The sequence below is a fragment of the Mobula birostris genome, chromosome 4 (genome assembly GCF_030028105.1).
Source record: "Mobula birostris isolate sMobBir1 chromosome 4, sMobBir1.hap1, whole genome shotgun sequence".
Classification (NCBI taxonomy): Eukaryota; Metazoa; Chordata; class Chondrichthyes; order Myliobatiformes; family Myliobatidae; genus Mobula; species Mobula birostris.
This window is the reverse complement of record NC_092373.1, coordinates 44,013,012-44,025,551: the sequence shown is the minus strand read 5'-3', so window position 1 is coordinate 44,025,551 and position 12,540 is coordinate 44,013,012. Positions and strand designations below refer to the sequence as shown.

Below are 12,540 nucleotides of genomic sequence, written 5' to 3'. Positions count from 1 at the left end.
CCAGAGAGTCACAGTTTATATTAACCCTAATTGCCCTCAAATTTATTCTCTCTCATATGCTCATTAACTCCACTTTGATTATTATACCCTACATCAAGTAGCAAGTTAAGAGTAGCAATTAACCCATTAATGTGTCTTTGGGATGCGAGAGGAAACAACAGCGCTTGGTAGGAAACAGTTAAGGGAAGAACAAGGAAATTCCAGTCAGCCAGCTGCATCCAAGGTCAGGATCAAACCCAGGTCCCTAGAGCTTTGAGGCAAAATACATCAACCTGCTGTGCTAACCCTTTTGTGAATGAATTAGGAAAATTATGATAGAACCTTCAGAGTCTGAACAATGTTTCCTCCAATGTTCATAAAGAATGCAATTTTTTTCACAGAAGTGCAATAACTGTATTTGGCTTGTATACTTTCATTTGGAGACAACATGCACAAATAGCTATTTAAATAATCTCTATCTGAAAATGTAGATTGTAGACTAGCTATTCACCCACAATATGCACCCAAACGATTGATATTCAGAATGAGTTACAGCTAGTTCATATATTGCAACTCGAGATTGATTGAATTTTCTCCAATGTTAATTTGTTGTAAGTTTGAGTGCAGGTGAATAAAATGTGGCATTACTGATAAACAAGTCCAGAAAATTAGGAAACATCTGGCTGCCTTCACTTCCATGCATTCAAAGCGGATAAAAATAAATAAAGTTTTTTAAAAGAATTCCTCAAGGACCACCTCCACGTGCCTCAGATGCGTGTTTATGCATCCAGAACCGTCTCTTTTACAGCAACAATGTATTCATCATTGACGTCATTCACAGCAGTACTTAAACACGTTTGCCGAAATCATCAGTGGGACCTCAAATGTTTGTGAACATTTTCCATTGTTGTCAATTGCTGAAGGCAAGTTGCAGACAGGAAGCTTTATCTTATCATTAACGGCAGGGTCCAGTGGGGGTTACACTGAATATCTGTTGATGTCATTTACTTGTGGCATTGCCTCCCAGGTAGAGAAAATTGCTGTGCCAATTAAAATAAACTGGTAAATGACTGACAAAAATAGTTGGCTAAAGCTGGACTGTAAAAAAAGGGAGTTGGACAAAGCAGTAATTTCTCCACTTTAACTGCCCAGTACAGCTGCATCAGTCCTTTATGAAAACGCTCAGTGCTGATAGTCGATGGCTGATAGAACAAACTACAAAAATTCTGCAGAGGACACCTCCGAACAACTGCCACAAAAGCACTGCTGGAAAACAAAATACACTGACAGGCAATTATAACAGCAGCTGAGTTGAACTATGCTTCTCAAATGAAAATCCCCTGAAATATGTTGTTATGTAATAAAACTTCTCTCCAATACAATACTCTGCAAGTAATGCAATACCAACAGTATATATATCCCATTCAGATATGTCCATACATGGCCTCCTCTATTGCCATGATGAGGCTAAACTCAGGTTGGAGGAGCAACAACTCATACACCGTCTAGGTAGTCTCCAGCCCCTTGGTATGAACATAGAATTCTCCAACTTCCGGTAATTCCCTCCCCCTCCCTTCCTCTATCCCTATGTCACTCTGCCCCCTCCCCCAGCTGCCTATCACCTCCCTCATGGTTCTGCCTCCTTCTACTACCCATTGTGTTTTCCCCTAATCTTTCTTCACCTTTCCTGCCTACCACCTCCCTGTTTCCCCTCCCCCACCCCTTTATCTTTCCCCTTACTGGTTTTTCACCTGGAACCTACCAGCCTCCTCCTTCCCACCCTCCCCCACCTTCTTTATAGGGCCTCTGCCCCTTCCCTCTACAGTCCTGACGAAGAGTTCTGGCCTGAAACGTCGACTGATCGTTTCCACGGATGCTGCCCGACCTGCTGAGTTCCTCCAGTGTGCTGTGAGTATATATATCTACATCATGCATAGACTGATGTCAAGCTAAACTATATTACTGACCCAATCCTTTCCTGCCACAATTCTGCACCCCATCTCTGTCAAACATGAGACTGGTGTGGAGTAAATCTGTCAGCTTAGTGGGAAATTGTTGAACCTACATATGTTACTTTCACTCCAGAACAGAGGTTACACAGCAATACATACAAAATGCTGGAGGAACTCAGCAGGCCAGGCAGCATTATGGAAAACAGTACAGTCGAAGTTTTGGGTTGAGACCCTTCGGCACTTTTGTTGAGCAGATAATGCCCGTGCATTCACATGAGTGAACGTCAAACTTCAAGTCGTCACACCCATTCACTGGAGGGTATGAGAGAGAGCCTCAACATCCACTAAACAAATATCTTTGATTAACCTGAGCTGCTGTTTCCACACTCTGACAACACCCATGGAAAGCTTGGGTCATCCAGCACAGTATTTCAAAAGCCACCTCGCAAAGAAGGTAGACATCATAATGAAACTCACCATCTCTTTTAGTGAGCCACTACAGCCTTTGGTCACCTGGCACAAAGTGTACTTTAAGATCAGGGTCTCACACCTGGTAGAATGCTTATGGTGTTTCAAGAAGCCGTGATTCCTGGCCTCCTGTAGGCCTCAGAGACTTGGCCAACCTGCAGCAGGCAGCTCAAGGAAGTGGAGAGGTACAATAACGTTGTCTCTGCAAAATCTAGCAAAACCACTGGCAGAATAAGGAAGAGATACTGCAGATGTTGAAAATCCAGAGCAAGAAATGCAAAATGCTGGAAGAACTTAGCAGGTCTAGCAGCACCCATGGAAAAGGATAACAGCTGGGTTGAGACACTTCATCAGGACTAGAACGGAAAGGGAAAGTGGGGCCGGGGAAGGGGGGAAGGAGTACAAGATGGCAGAGGTAGCTGAAGCCAAGTGAGGGGGAAGGAATGTGGGTGGGGGGGGTCGGTTGAATTGAGAAGCTGGGAGGTGATAAGTGGAAAAGGTAAAGGGTTGAGGAAGAAGAATTCTGACAGAAGAGGAGAGTGGGCCATGGGAGAAAGGGAAGGAGGAGGGGCACTAGAGGGAGGTAATAGACACATGAAGAAAAGAGCGGAGGTAAGAGGGAAGCCGGAATGGGGAATGGAAAATGAAAGAAGAGTAAGGGGGAGAAATTACCATAAGTTAGAGAAATCAGTGTTCATTCTGTCAGGTTGGAGGCTACCCAGAAGGAAAACGAGGTGCTGCTCCTCCATCTGAACATCTGCAGCTTCTCTCAGGCTAACAACCCCAGCGTTGAGGCTCAGTTATATTCAGTCTGTCCTGATGAACAGGCACCATCACTTGTATACCAGAATTCAGAAAAAAAAGACAATTCTGTTCCAAGCTTTGTCAGTGCAAAAGGTGGGCAGAGCAAAAGATGTAAGAGTGTTCTGAAAGCCTCCTTGAAAAAGTTCAACAAATCCACCAGTTCCTGGCCAAGAATACTCAAAGCAGAGCAGCATTTCAGATGAGACTGGGCACCTCAAGTCCATGCTTCAAATGCACCCAGTCACCCGGGGGAAAAGTAATCACCAACCCACTCGAACAAGTACCAAAGGACCCAGATGTAGCAGAACCTGCAGATCTTACCATGGTGTCAGTAGCCACCTCATAATCAAAGAAATGAAGTGGAACCATTCTTTTGAGATTTTTTAAAAAGAAATAATGTGCTATGGATAAAGGCAACGACTGCATATGCAGAGATTTCCAGAAGGCTTTTAATATGGTGCTGTGTCAAAATAAAGGCTCTTTGTTTAGGAAGTTACAAACTGCCACAAAGAGAAGATTGGCTGACTGACAGCAAGCATAAATTGATCATTTTCTGGTTAGTAAGATGTAATGAGTCAGCTTCTTGCACGCTTTCCATCCGTGCTGGGTTAAGCATCGAGCTAGCAACTCGGCCTCTTACAAAATGGATCAACGCTAAAGAAATGGCAGGGTTGCTGCACAGCGCACCACAAGGCGCGGAGAGGAACAAAATAAACTCTGGAAACACAGGGCTGCCTTATGAGGAAAGCTAGGCTTGTACCTGCTGATTGTTAGATATGTGAGGCAACTTAATTTAAACATATAACATTCTGAGGAGTTTTAACAGGGTGGACGTGCAGAGGATGTTTCCACGTGGCAGAATCCAAAACCAAGGGTGGAAGAAGCAGTCTGAATAATTTCAAGCAAAGGGGTGAAAGGCTATTTTTACTAGACAGGAATGTGGAGTCAAATCAAAAATCTGATCTTATTAAATGGCACAGCAGGATCAACAAGCTCAGTGATCTACTAATTCATTCATCCTTATGCAAGAGGACGACACTGTAACTTCAACAAAGAAACCTTCTGAAGATAATTTACAGTCAATACACAGCTATTCAGCACCTGTTATAGAGTTAGGACCAAGGTAGGGAGAGAAATAGTAAATGTTTAGCAGACATTTCCATGGTGTCCCACTGAGGTATCGGAGGTTTCAGCCACAAATATTGCGTTAGAAAAGTGGGACGGAACCTAAGTAAACGAGTCAAAGAGCCCAAACAACAGCCCGTCATGCAAAGTCTGAGGAAATTATAAAACAAAGGTTATGGAGAGGATTGCAAGGCTCAGCAAGGATGGTAGTGGTGGGTAGGAATCATTTAGTGTATAACAGGTTGCACGGCTGGTGGCATAGTGGCATCAGCGCCGGACTTCGGAGCGAGAGGTCCCAAGTTCGAATCCGGCCGGCTCCCTTGCACAAGCTCCATCCGTGCCTGGGTTGAGTGTCGAGCTAACAATGCGACCTTGTAAAAAAAACAGGAGGGGGATGGGCTCTGCCAGGTTTCAGATGCCCAAGACATGCCGTACGATGAGCAAAAAGCTTGTTATGACGGTGCCCTGACGACTCCACCAGGAGTTAAGGGCACGCACGCACACACACACACACACACACACACAGGTTGCATGTGACAGAACTTTAAAAGTATAAGGTCTCACTGTAATGTAAGAACTTAGAAAATGGGTAAAATCTGCATTGAAGAAAAATAGACAGGTTCTAGTCCAGTTTCTAAACAGAGGGATATATCCCTTTCTATTGTAGAGGAGACCAGTTATTTTAGAGCTAGGGATGCAGCTAAGTTTGCTATAATTTGCAGGAAAGTCAGTACAAATTAACAGCTCATTTAAATATGAAGACCACTAGGTCTGAATGTAAAAAGTGTACACATATGCACTTCACTGATTACCTTCTGGAAAAGATTTAAGCACTTTGGCTGCAGTTATGTTTTTAAATACAGAATGTGTTGTTGATTTATGATAATTAGAGACTCACCAGGTATCAGATATATTCAGGCACCTGGATATGATTAGCTGAATGGACAATTTACCAGTCCATTCATCGTGGATGGGAAATAACTCCTGTCCTAAAGGTCAATGCAATTGAGCACTGCGACTGAATGGGAATGTATTGCATGTCTTAGTGTGAAGTGATATTGGCACTGCATGCAAAGCAGGGGGCAAGAGACACGTGTTAATATAATCAAACCTCCAGATATATGTCCATGGGATGCTGGAAGGGGAAATTAACTTCACTGTTAACTGTGATCTTTAGAGCTTTTTCCACCTACAATGCTAGGACAGAGCAAGTATTAGTCCGTAATGAGCTATGCTGCATCTGGCTTGGAAACACCTCATCTAACATCGATTAAAAACAGCTCACAATGCAAGATGAAGGCAGGCAAGAGGTCCCAACTTTGGCTCTCGGCCTAGTCTTGGCCAGGGCAATAATGTCAACCATCTGCTCTTCTGTAACACCTCCGAATGATGCTCCTGAACACGATCTTGCAATACCGTCCTTCAGATCAACTGCATTGGAAAGCATTAGTAAAGAAAGCCTGCGGGTTCAGCGGCAGAAAGTCTGATCGACCTGCTGATAATCACAGCATGATAAGCAGATCCTTGGGGGTCAGAGAGGTGGTGGTGAGAGGTACCTCTTAAAGATTGGATCAAACAGCTTATAGAGAAGACAGGAAAATAAAGTCTGAAAAATTCCAAATAATTGCAATGGTTACAACTTTTACAAGCAGTTCATACTGGTGGGTAAATAAGTGGACAGTAATGTATTAATCAACTGTTCAAGTCAGTATTTAAAGTTGACAGCAACAGCTAAGTAAGATTCTTTGTTTAAATTTGGGTGGCTTTTCTTTTATCATCTTATGATAAGCAACCAGAAATAATGGACTTGAGCATATTGAGAACAGGCATGGCCAGATGTCACTTACTCTCTTAAAGTGTCCTTTGGAAAATGTATGTAGTGTATCATGAATATACTTGGAAATCAATAAGATATCCAATAAAACCACTTTAAATTAAGCAAAAGACATGAAAATTATAACCATATAACAATTACAGCATGGAAACAGGCCATCTCGGCCCTTCTACTCTGTGCCGAACTCTTACGCTCACCTAGTCTCACCGACCTGCACTCAGCCCATAATCCTCCATTCCTTTCCTGTCCATATAGCTGTCCAACTTAACTTTAAACTACAACATCGAACCTGCCTCAATCACCTCTGCTGGAAGCTCATTCCACACAGCCACCATTCTCTTGAGTAAAGAAGTTCCCCCTCATGTTACCCCTAAACTTTTGCCCTTTAACTCTCAACTCATGTCCTCTTGTTTGAATCTCCCCCACTCTCAATGGAAAATAGCCTATCCACGTCAACTCTATCTATCCCCCTCATAATTTTAAATACCTCTATCAAGTCCCCCCTCAACCTTCTATGTTCCAAAGAATAAAGACCCAACTTGTTTAACCTTTCTCTCTAACTTAGGTGATGAAACCCAGGTAACATTCTAATAAATCTTCTCTGTACTCTCTCTATTTTGTTGACATCTTTCCTACAATTCGGTGACCAAAACTGTTCACAATACTCCAAATTTGGCCTCACTAATGCCTTGTACAATTTCAACATCACATCCCAACTCCTATACTCAATGCTCTGATTTATAAAGGCCAGCATACCAAAAGCTTTCTTCACCACCCTATCCACATGAGATTCCACCTTCAGGGAACTATGCACCATTATTCCTAGATCCCTCTGTTCTACTGTATTCTTCAGTGCCCTACCATTTACCATGTATGTCCTATTTTGATTAGTCCTACCAAAATGTAGCACCTCACATTTATCAGCATTAAACTCCATCTGCCATCTTTCAGCCCACTCTTCTAACTGGCCTAAATCTCTCTGCAAGCTTTAAAAAACTACTTCATTATCCACAACTCCACCTATCTGAGTATCATCTGCATACTTACTAATTCAATTTACCACCCCATCATCCAGATCATTAATGTGTATGACAAACAACATTGGACTCAGTACAGATCCCTGAGGCACACCACTAGTCACCGGCCTCCAATCTGACGAATAGTTATCCACCACTAATCTCTGGCGTCTCCCATCCAGCCACTGCAGAATCCATTTTACTACTTCAATATTAATACCTAACGATTGAACCTTCCTAACTAACCTTCCGTGTGGAACCTTGTCAAAGGCCTTACTGAAGTCCATATAAACAACATCCACCGCTTTACCCTCGTCAACTTTCCAAGTAACCTCTTCAAAAAATTCAATAAGATTTGTAGAACATGACCTTCCACGCACAAATCCATGTTGACTGTTCCTAATCAGACCCTGTCTATCCAGATAATTATATATACCATCTCTAAGAATACTTTCCATCAATTTACCCACCACTGATGTCAAACTCACAGGCCGATAATTGCTAGATTTACACTTCGATCCCTTTTTAAGCAATGGAACAACATGAGCAATACACCAATTCTCCGGCACCATCCCCATTTCTAATGACATTTGAAACATTTCTGTCAGAGCCCCTGCTATTTCTAGACTAACTTCCCTTAAGGTCCTAGGGAATATCCTGTCAGGACCCGCAAAACTTATCCACTTTTATATTCCTTAAAAGTTCCAGTACTTCCTCTTCCTTAATCATAGTTTCCATAACTTCTCTACCTGTTTCCCTTATCTTACACAATTCAATATCCTTCTCCTTAGTGAATACCGAAGAAAAGAAATTGTTCAGAATCTCCCCCATCTCTTTTGGCTCCACACATAGCTGTCCACTCTGATTCTCTAAGGGACCAATTTCATCCCTCACTATCCTTTTGCTATTAATATAACTGTAGAAACCCTTGGGATTTATTTTTACTTTACTTGCCAAAACAACCTCGTATCTTCTTTCAGCTTTTCTAATTTCGTTCTTAATATTCTTTTTACATTCTTTATATTCCTCGAGCACTTTATTTACTCCATGCTCCCTATATTTATTGTAGATATCTCTCTTTATCCCAACCAAGTTTCCAATATCCCTTGAAAACCATGGCTCTCTCAAACTTTTAACCTTTCTTTTCAACCTAACAGGAACATAAAGATTCTGTACCCTCAAAATTTCATCTTTAAATGACCTCCATTTGTCTATTACATTCTTCCCATAAAACAAATTATCCCAATCCGCTCCTTCTAAATCCTTTCGCATCTCCTCAAAGTTAGCCTTTCTCCAATCAAAAATCTCAACCCTGGGTCTAGACCTATCCTTCTCTATAATTATATTGAAACTAATAGCATTGTGATCACTGGACCCGAAGTGCTCCCCAACACAAACCTCCGTCACCTGACTTATCTTATTCCCTAACTGGAGATCCAACACTGCCCCTTCTCTAGTTGGTACCTCTATGTATTGCTGCAAAAAACTATCCTGCACACATTTTACAAACTGCAAACCATCCAGCCCTTTTACAGTATGGGCTTCCCAGTCTACGTGTGGAAAATTAAAATCTCCCACAATCACAACCTTGTGTTTACTACAAATATCTGCTATTGCCTTACAAATTTGCTCCTCCAATTCTCGTTCCCCATTTGGTGGTCTATAATACACCGCCACAAGTGTTACTACACCTTTCCCATTCCTTAATTCCACCCAAATAGCCTCTCAAGACGAGCCCTCTAATCTATCCTGCCAGAGCACCGTTGTAATATTTTCCCTGTCAAGTAATGCGACACCTCCCCCTCTTGTTCCTCTGATTTTATCACACATGAAACATTTAAATCCAGGAATATTTAGTTGCCAATCACACCCCTCCTGTAACCATGTTTCACTAACAGCTACCACATCATACTTCCAGGTATCAATCCATGCTTTAAGCTCATCCACCTTTCTTATAATGCTCCTAGCATTAAAATAAATGCATTTAAGAAATTTTCCACCTCTTACTCTCTGTTTATCACTAACGGTGCAAACAACTTTACTATTTTCTTTTTCTTCCTTCTCCCCTACATCAGTTCCTACCCCTCCCCCCTTGTATCTAGTTTAAATCCACCAGAGCCTCTCCCGCAAATTTACCTGCAAGAATATTTGTCCCCCTCCAGTTTAGATGTAAACCATCCCTCCGGAAGAGGTCCCACCTTCCCTGGAAAACTGCCCAATTGTCTATAAATCTGAAGCCCTCCCTCCTGCACCATGTCTTCAGCCACATGTTGAGCTGCGCTATCTTACTATTTCTAAACCTGCCTGCACGTGGCACTGGTAGCAATCCTGAGATTGCTATCCTGGAGGTCCTGTCCTTTAACGGCGCCTAACTCCCTAAACTCACCTTTCAGGACCTCCTCACTCTTCCTACCCACGTCATTGGTCCCTACATGGACCATAACATCCGGCTGCACACCCTCCCTCTTGAGAATACCAAGAACTCAATCTGAGATATCGCAGACCTTGGCTACAGACCATCCGGGATTCTCAATCTCTTCCACAGAACCTCTTATCTGTCTTTTATCTTATGCAATACGTATAAAAGATTTAAGGAATTACTTTCACTATCAGCCCCATAATGAAGCTGCCAGTTACTCTACTTTCACCTCGGCATGACTTATACCTTTAAATGGATTCAATTTACAAGTTTATTGGTTGCCACCCTGAGTTTCTCTGGTATACTCCACCAAAGAGTGAAAAGTTTCAATTCCAGGCTCACTCATATACTGCTCTGAAGAGCACAGATTGTGAAAGTAAAACCTTAAAGAGGGTATTTACTTATATCTCTTATGGTAGCTATGACAGCCTAGGCAACATTCTGGGCATAGGCCACACATGGAAGACAGGCACGCTTAAAAGGAAGGAAAAGAAACAGGGAAATGGATTAGTCAAATCTTTATTTTTTATAAGTTTGTTTCTTGTAATTGTTTGTGCAGAAAATACAAATGCACAGCTTTAAAACTATCCACTCCAGCTGTATCTCTGCCCTCATAAGACACCAACATCAGACACAAAACCCGTGTCAACATTAAAACCTTTTATAGCATGACTTAATTCTGCTGTCTTGGCTCAACTCTGACTAGCTCACTGAAACTGTGAAATTGGAAACAGTCCCTTTCCATCTATCAGAAATTTACTTCACACGTTTGGAAAAACAATTGTGCTAACTGTAAGCACAAACTGTGAGAAAAGGAAGGAAAAGAAACGGGAACGGGAACTGCTAAAAAGGGAAATTTTATCAGTGTGTATCATGTATTCATGTCTCTTGCGTTCTCAGAATTGTCCCTTTGGACTCAGGAGTGCAAATTGAATGGCTATCACCTTGGTTGTCTCAGCAAAATGCTTGGAATCACTTGGGGGTCTCTTGGATCACCAATAATGACATCCTCAAGTAAGCATACCTACAACTTACCTAGGCACCTGCAGGCTTCCCTGTATAATATTACTGTAATTGTCACACTACCATCTTATCAGTGTTAACTGTGAACTTGTAAACCTTGAAAATCTTATAATCTTTGACTAGTAAATCTTGTACATCTTATTTTTAAGGTAACTTTTTTTTATTCTTCTTACTTCTCTTCCAATATTTGTACTTGTAATGCAACTGTGACACTCTAATTTCCATTGGGATCAAAAAAGTATCTAAGTTTTCCTCAATCCTGCATGGCACCATTGACTAATATTGTCACATCTGCTCTTATCCATTAAAAGCTTTTACGTTGTCTTCTGAAGGTATGTTTTCTTTCTAGTCCAAATCTTATTGGGAAGTTCAAAAAAAACTGAGCGTCTGCCATTTTCACTCCAAGGTGCTAAGGTGAATGTGGGGTGGTTAATGGGAAAAATGTGATAATAACTCTGGAAGTGCTCGTCTGAATTTTTGATCAATATTTTCCTGAGTCTCTGGTACATGGGTTTTGAAAGATTAGTGTAGCTAGTTTTATGACATTTTGACAAATACGAAATGACAACAAAAACTGTTTTTAAAATTCTTAAACAAGGGAAAATCTGGAGATGCTGGAAATCAGAGCAACACACACAAAATGCATGAGGAACTCAGCAGGCCAGGCAGCATTTATGGAAAGAATACAGTCAATGTTTCGGGCCGAAACATCGACTGTACTTTTTTTCCATAGATGCTGCCTGGCCTGCTGAATTCCTCCAGCATTTTGTGTGTGTTGCTTTTTAAAATTCTTTCTTCAATTTATAATATCGCTGGTCTGAGGTCAATTGCTACATTCCTGCAGGAAACAAAGAAACTTGCCAAGGTTCCTTGTCACATTTTGTAATCTTTGAGGATTTAGTTAGAGAGAATTTACAACAATGATCTTAAGAAACGTCAGTAGAATTATGCTTCATGTCTGATGTTTCTAAACAAGCGACAATTTCACCCAACTGGACAATGTGATATACTGGAAATGACAAAAATATGTTTCCTGACGTTACTGCAAACAAGTTGTTAGAGTAACAATGATTTGACTCATTTCAGTTCTTTGTGGAGGCAAGAATCAGTTTTGAGCGATTTTAAAGTTAGAGTTGAGGCTAAGAAGTGCATAGATCTGAAAGGTCAAAAACTGTGAAAAGGAAATATTCTAAAAGATAGGATTGAAAGGATTGCCAATTGAAAGAGGCGTCCTGAGTAGTAGGAGGAAAAGACAGCATACATGTTGAAGGACATTATTTTAAAAATTGATAGGTTATGGTGACCAACAGTTCCTTTCCAAGTGGACTGAAATTAAGGGACCAGTAACAAAATCTAATTGTAGGTGTAGATATAAAATACATATAAACACACACACACACACAAAGAAATTAACATATTTTCCCCATTCCCAGCACTAAGACTTAAATTCTGTAGTTTATAATATTTGATTTTTTTAGATAAAGGTTTGTCAGATTATCAAGAGCAGATGTTCTTGAAGAGCTGCTCACTGGACCCACAAATCTTTTAAATGCTCTTAAGGAAAGGTGCCCTGCTTTAACAAAGAAAGCTGTAAACTGCCATATTTAAAACAACACTAATATCAATCTGAAAGACGAAACTAACAACATTATGGATTTAGACAGAAAACTTAATGATATTGAATTAATTTACCATTGTTTTCCTGAAATGCATTATGACCCTGCACAACGGTTTCACTGTAATTCAATTATCAGAGAACATTTTTGCAGAACCAGTCATTTGAGATGTAAATACAGAAAAGGGCCAGGTGTTTCATTTCCTGTGCTGCCATGGGAAGATATTGTGGGAAGGAGAAGGCTCTTGGTTTTGCACCATTACCTCTTTTGTTATTTAATCTCCTTTGCCTTCCACCCTCCCACA

The 12,540-nt window shown here is 41.1% G+C and overlaps 1 protein-coding gene across 1 annotated transcript in view; it reads right to left on the bottom strand.

Annotated features, from left to right (window-relative positions):
* Positions 1-12,540, bottom strand: part of xxylt1 (xyloside xylosyltransferase 1) — a 174,687-nt gene that overhangs the window by 60,538 nt on the left and 101,609 nt on the right. The gene's annotated exons all lie outside the window — the stretch shown is intronic.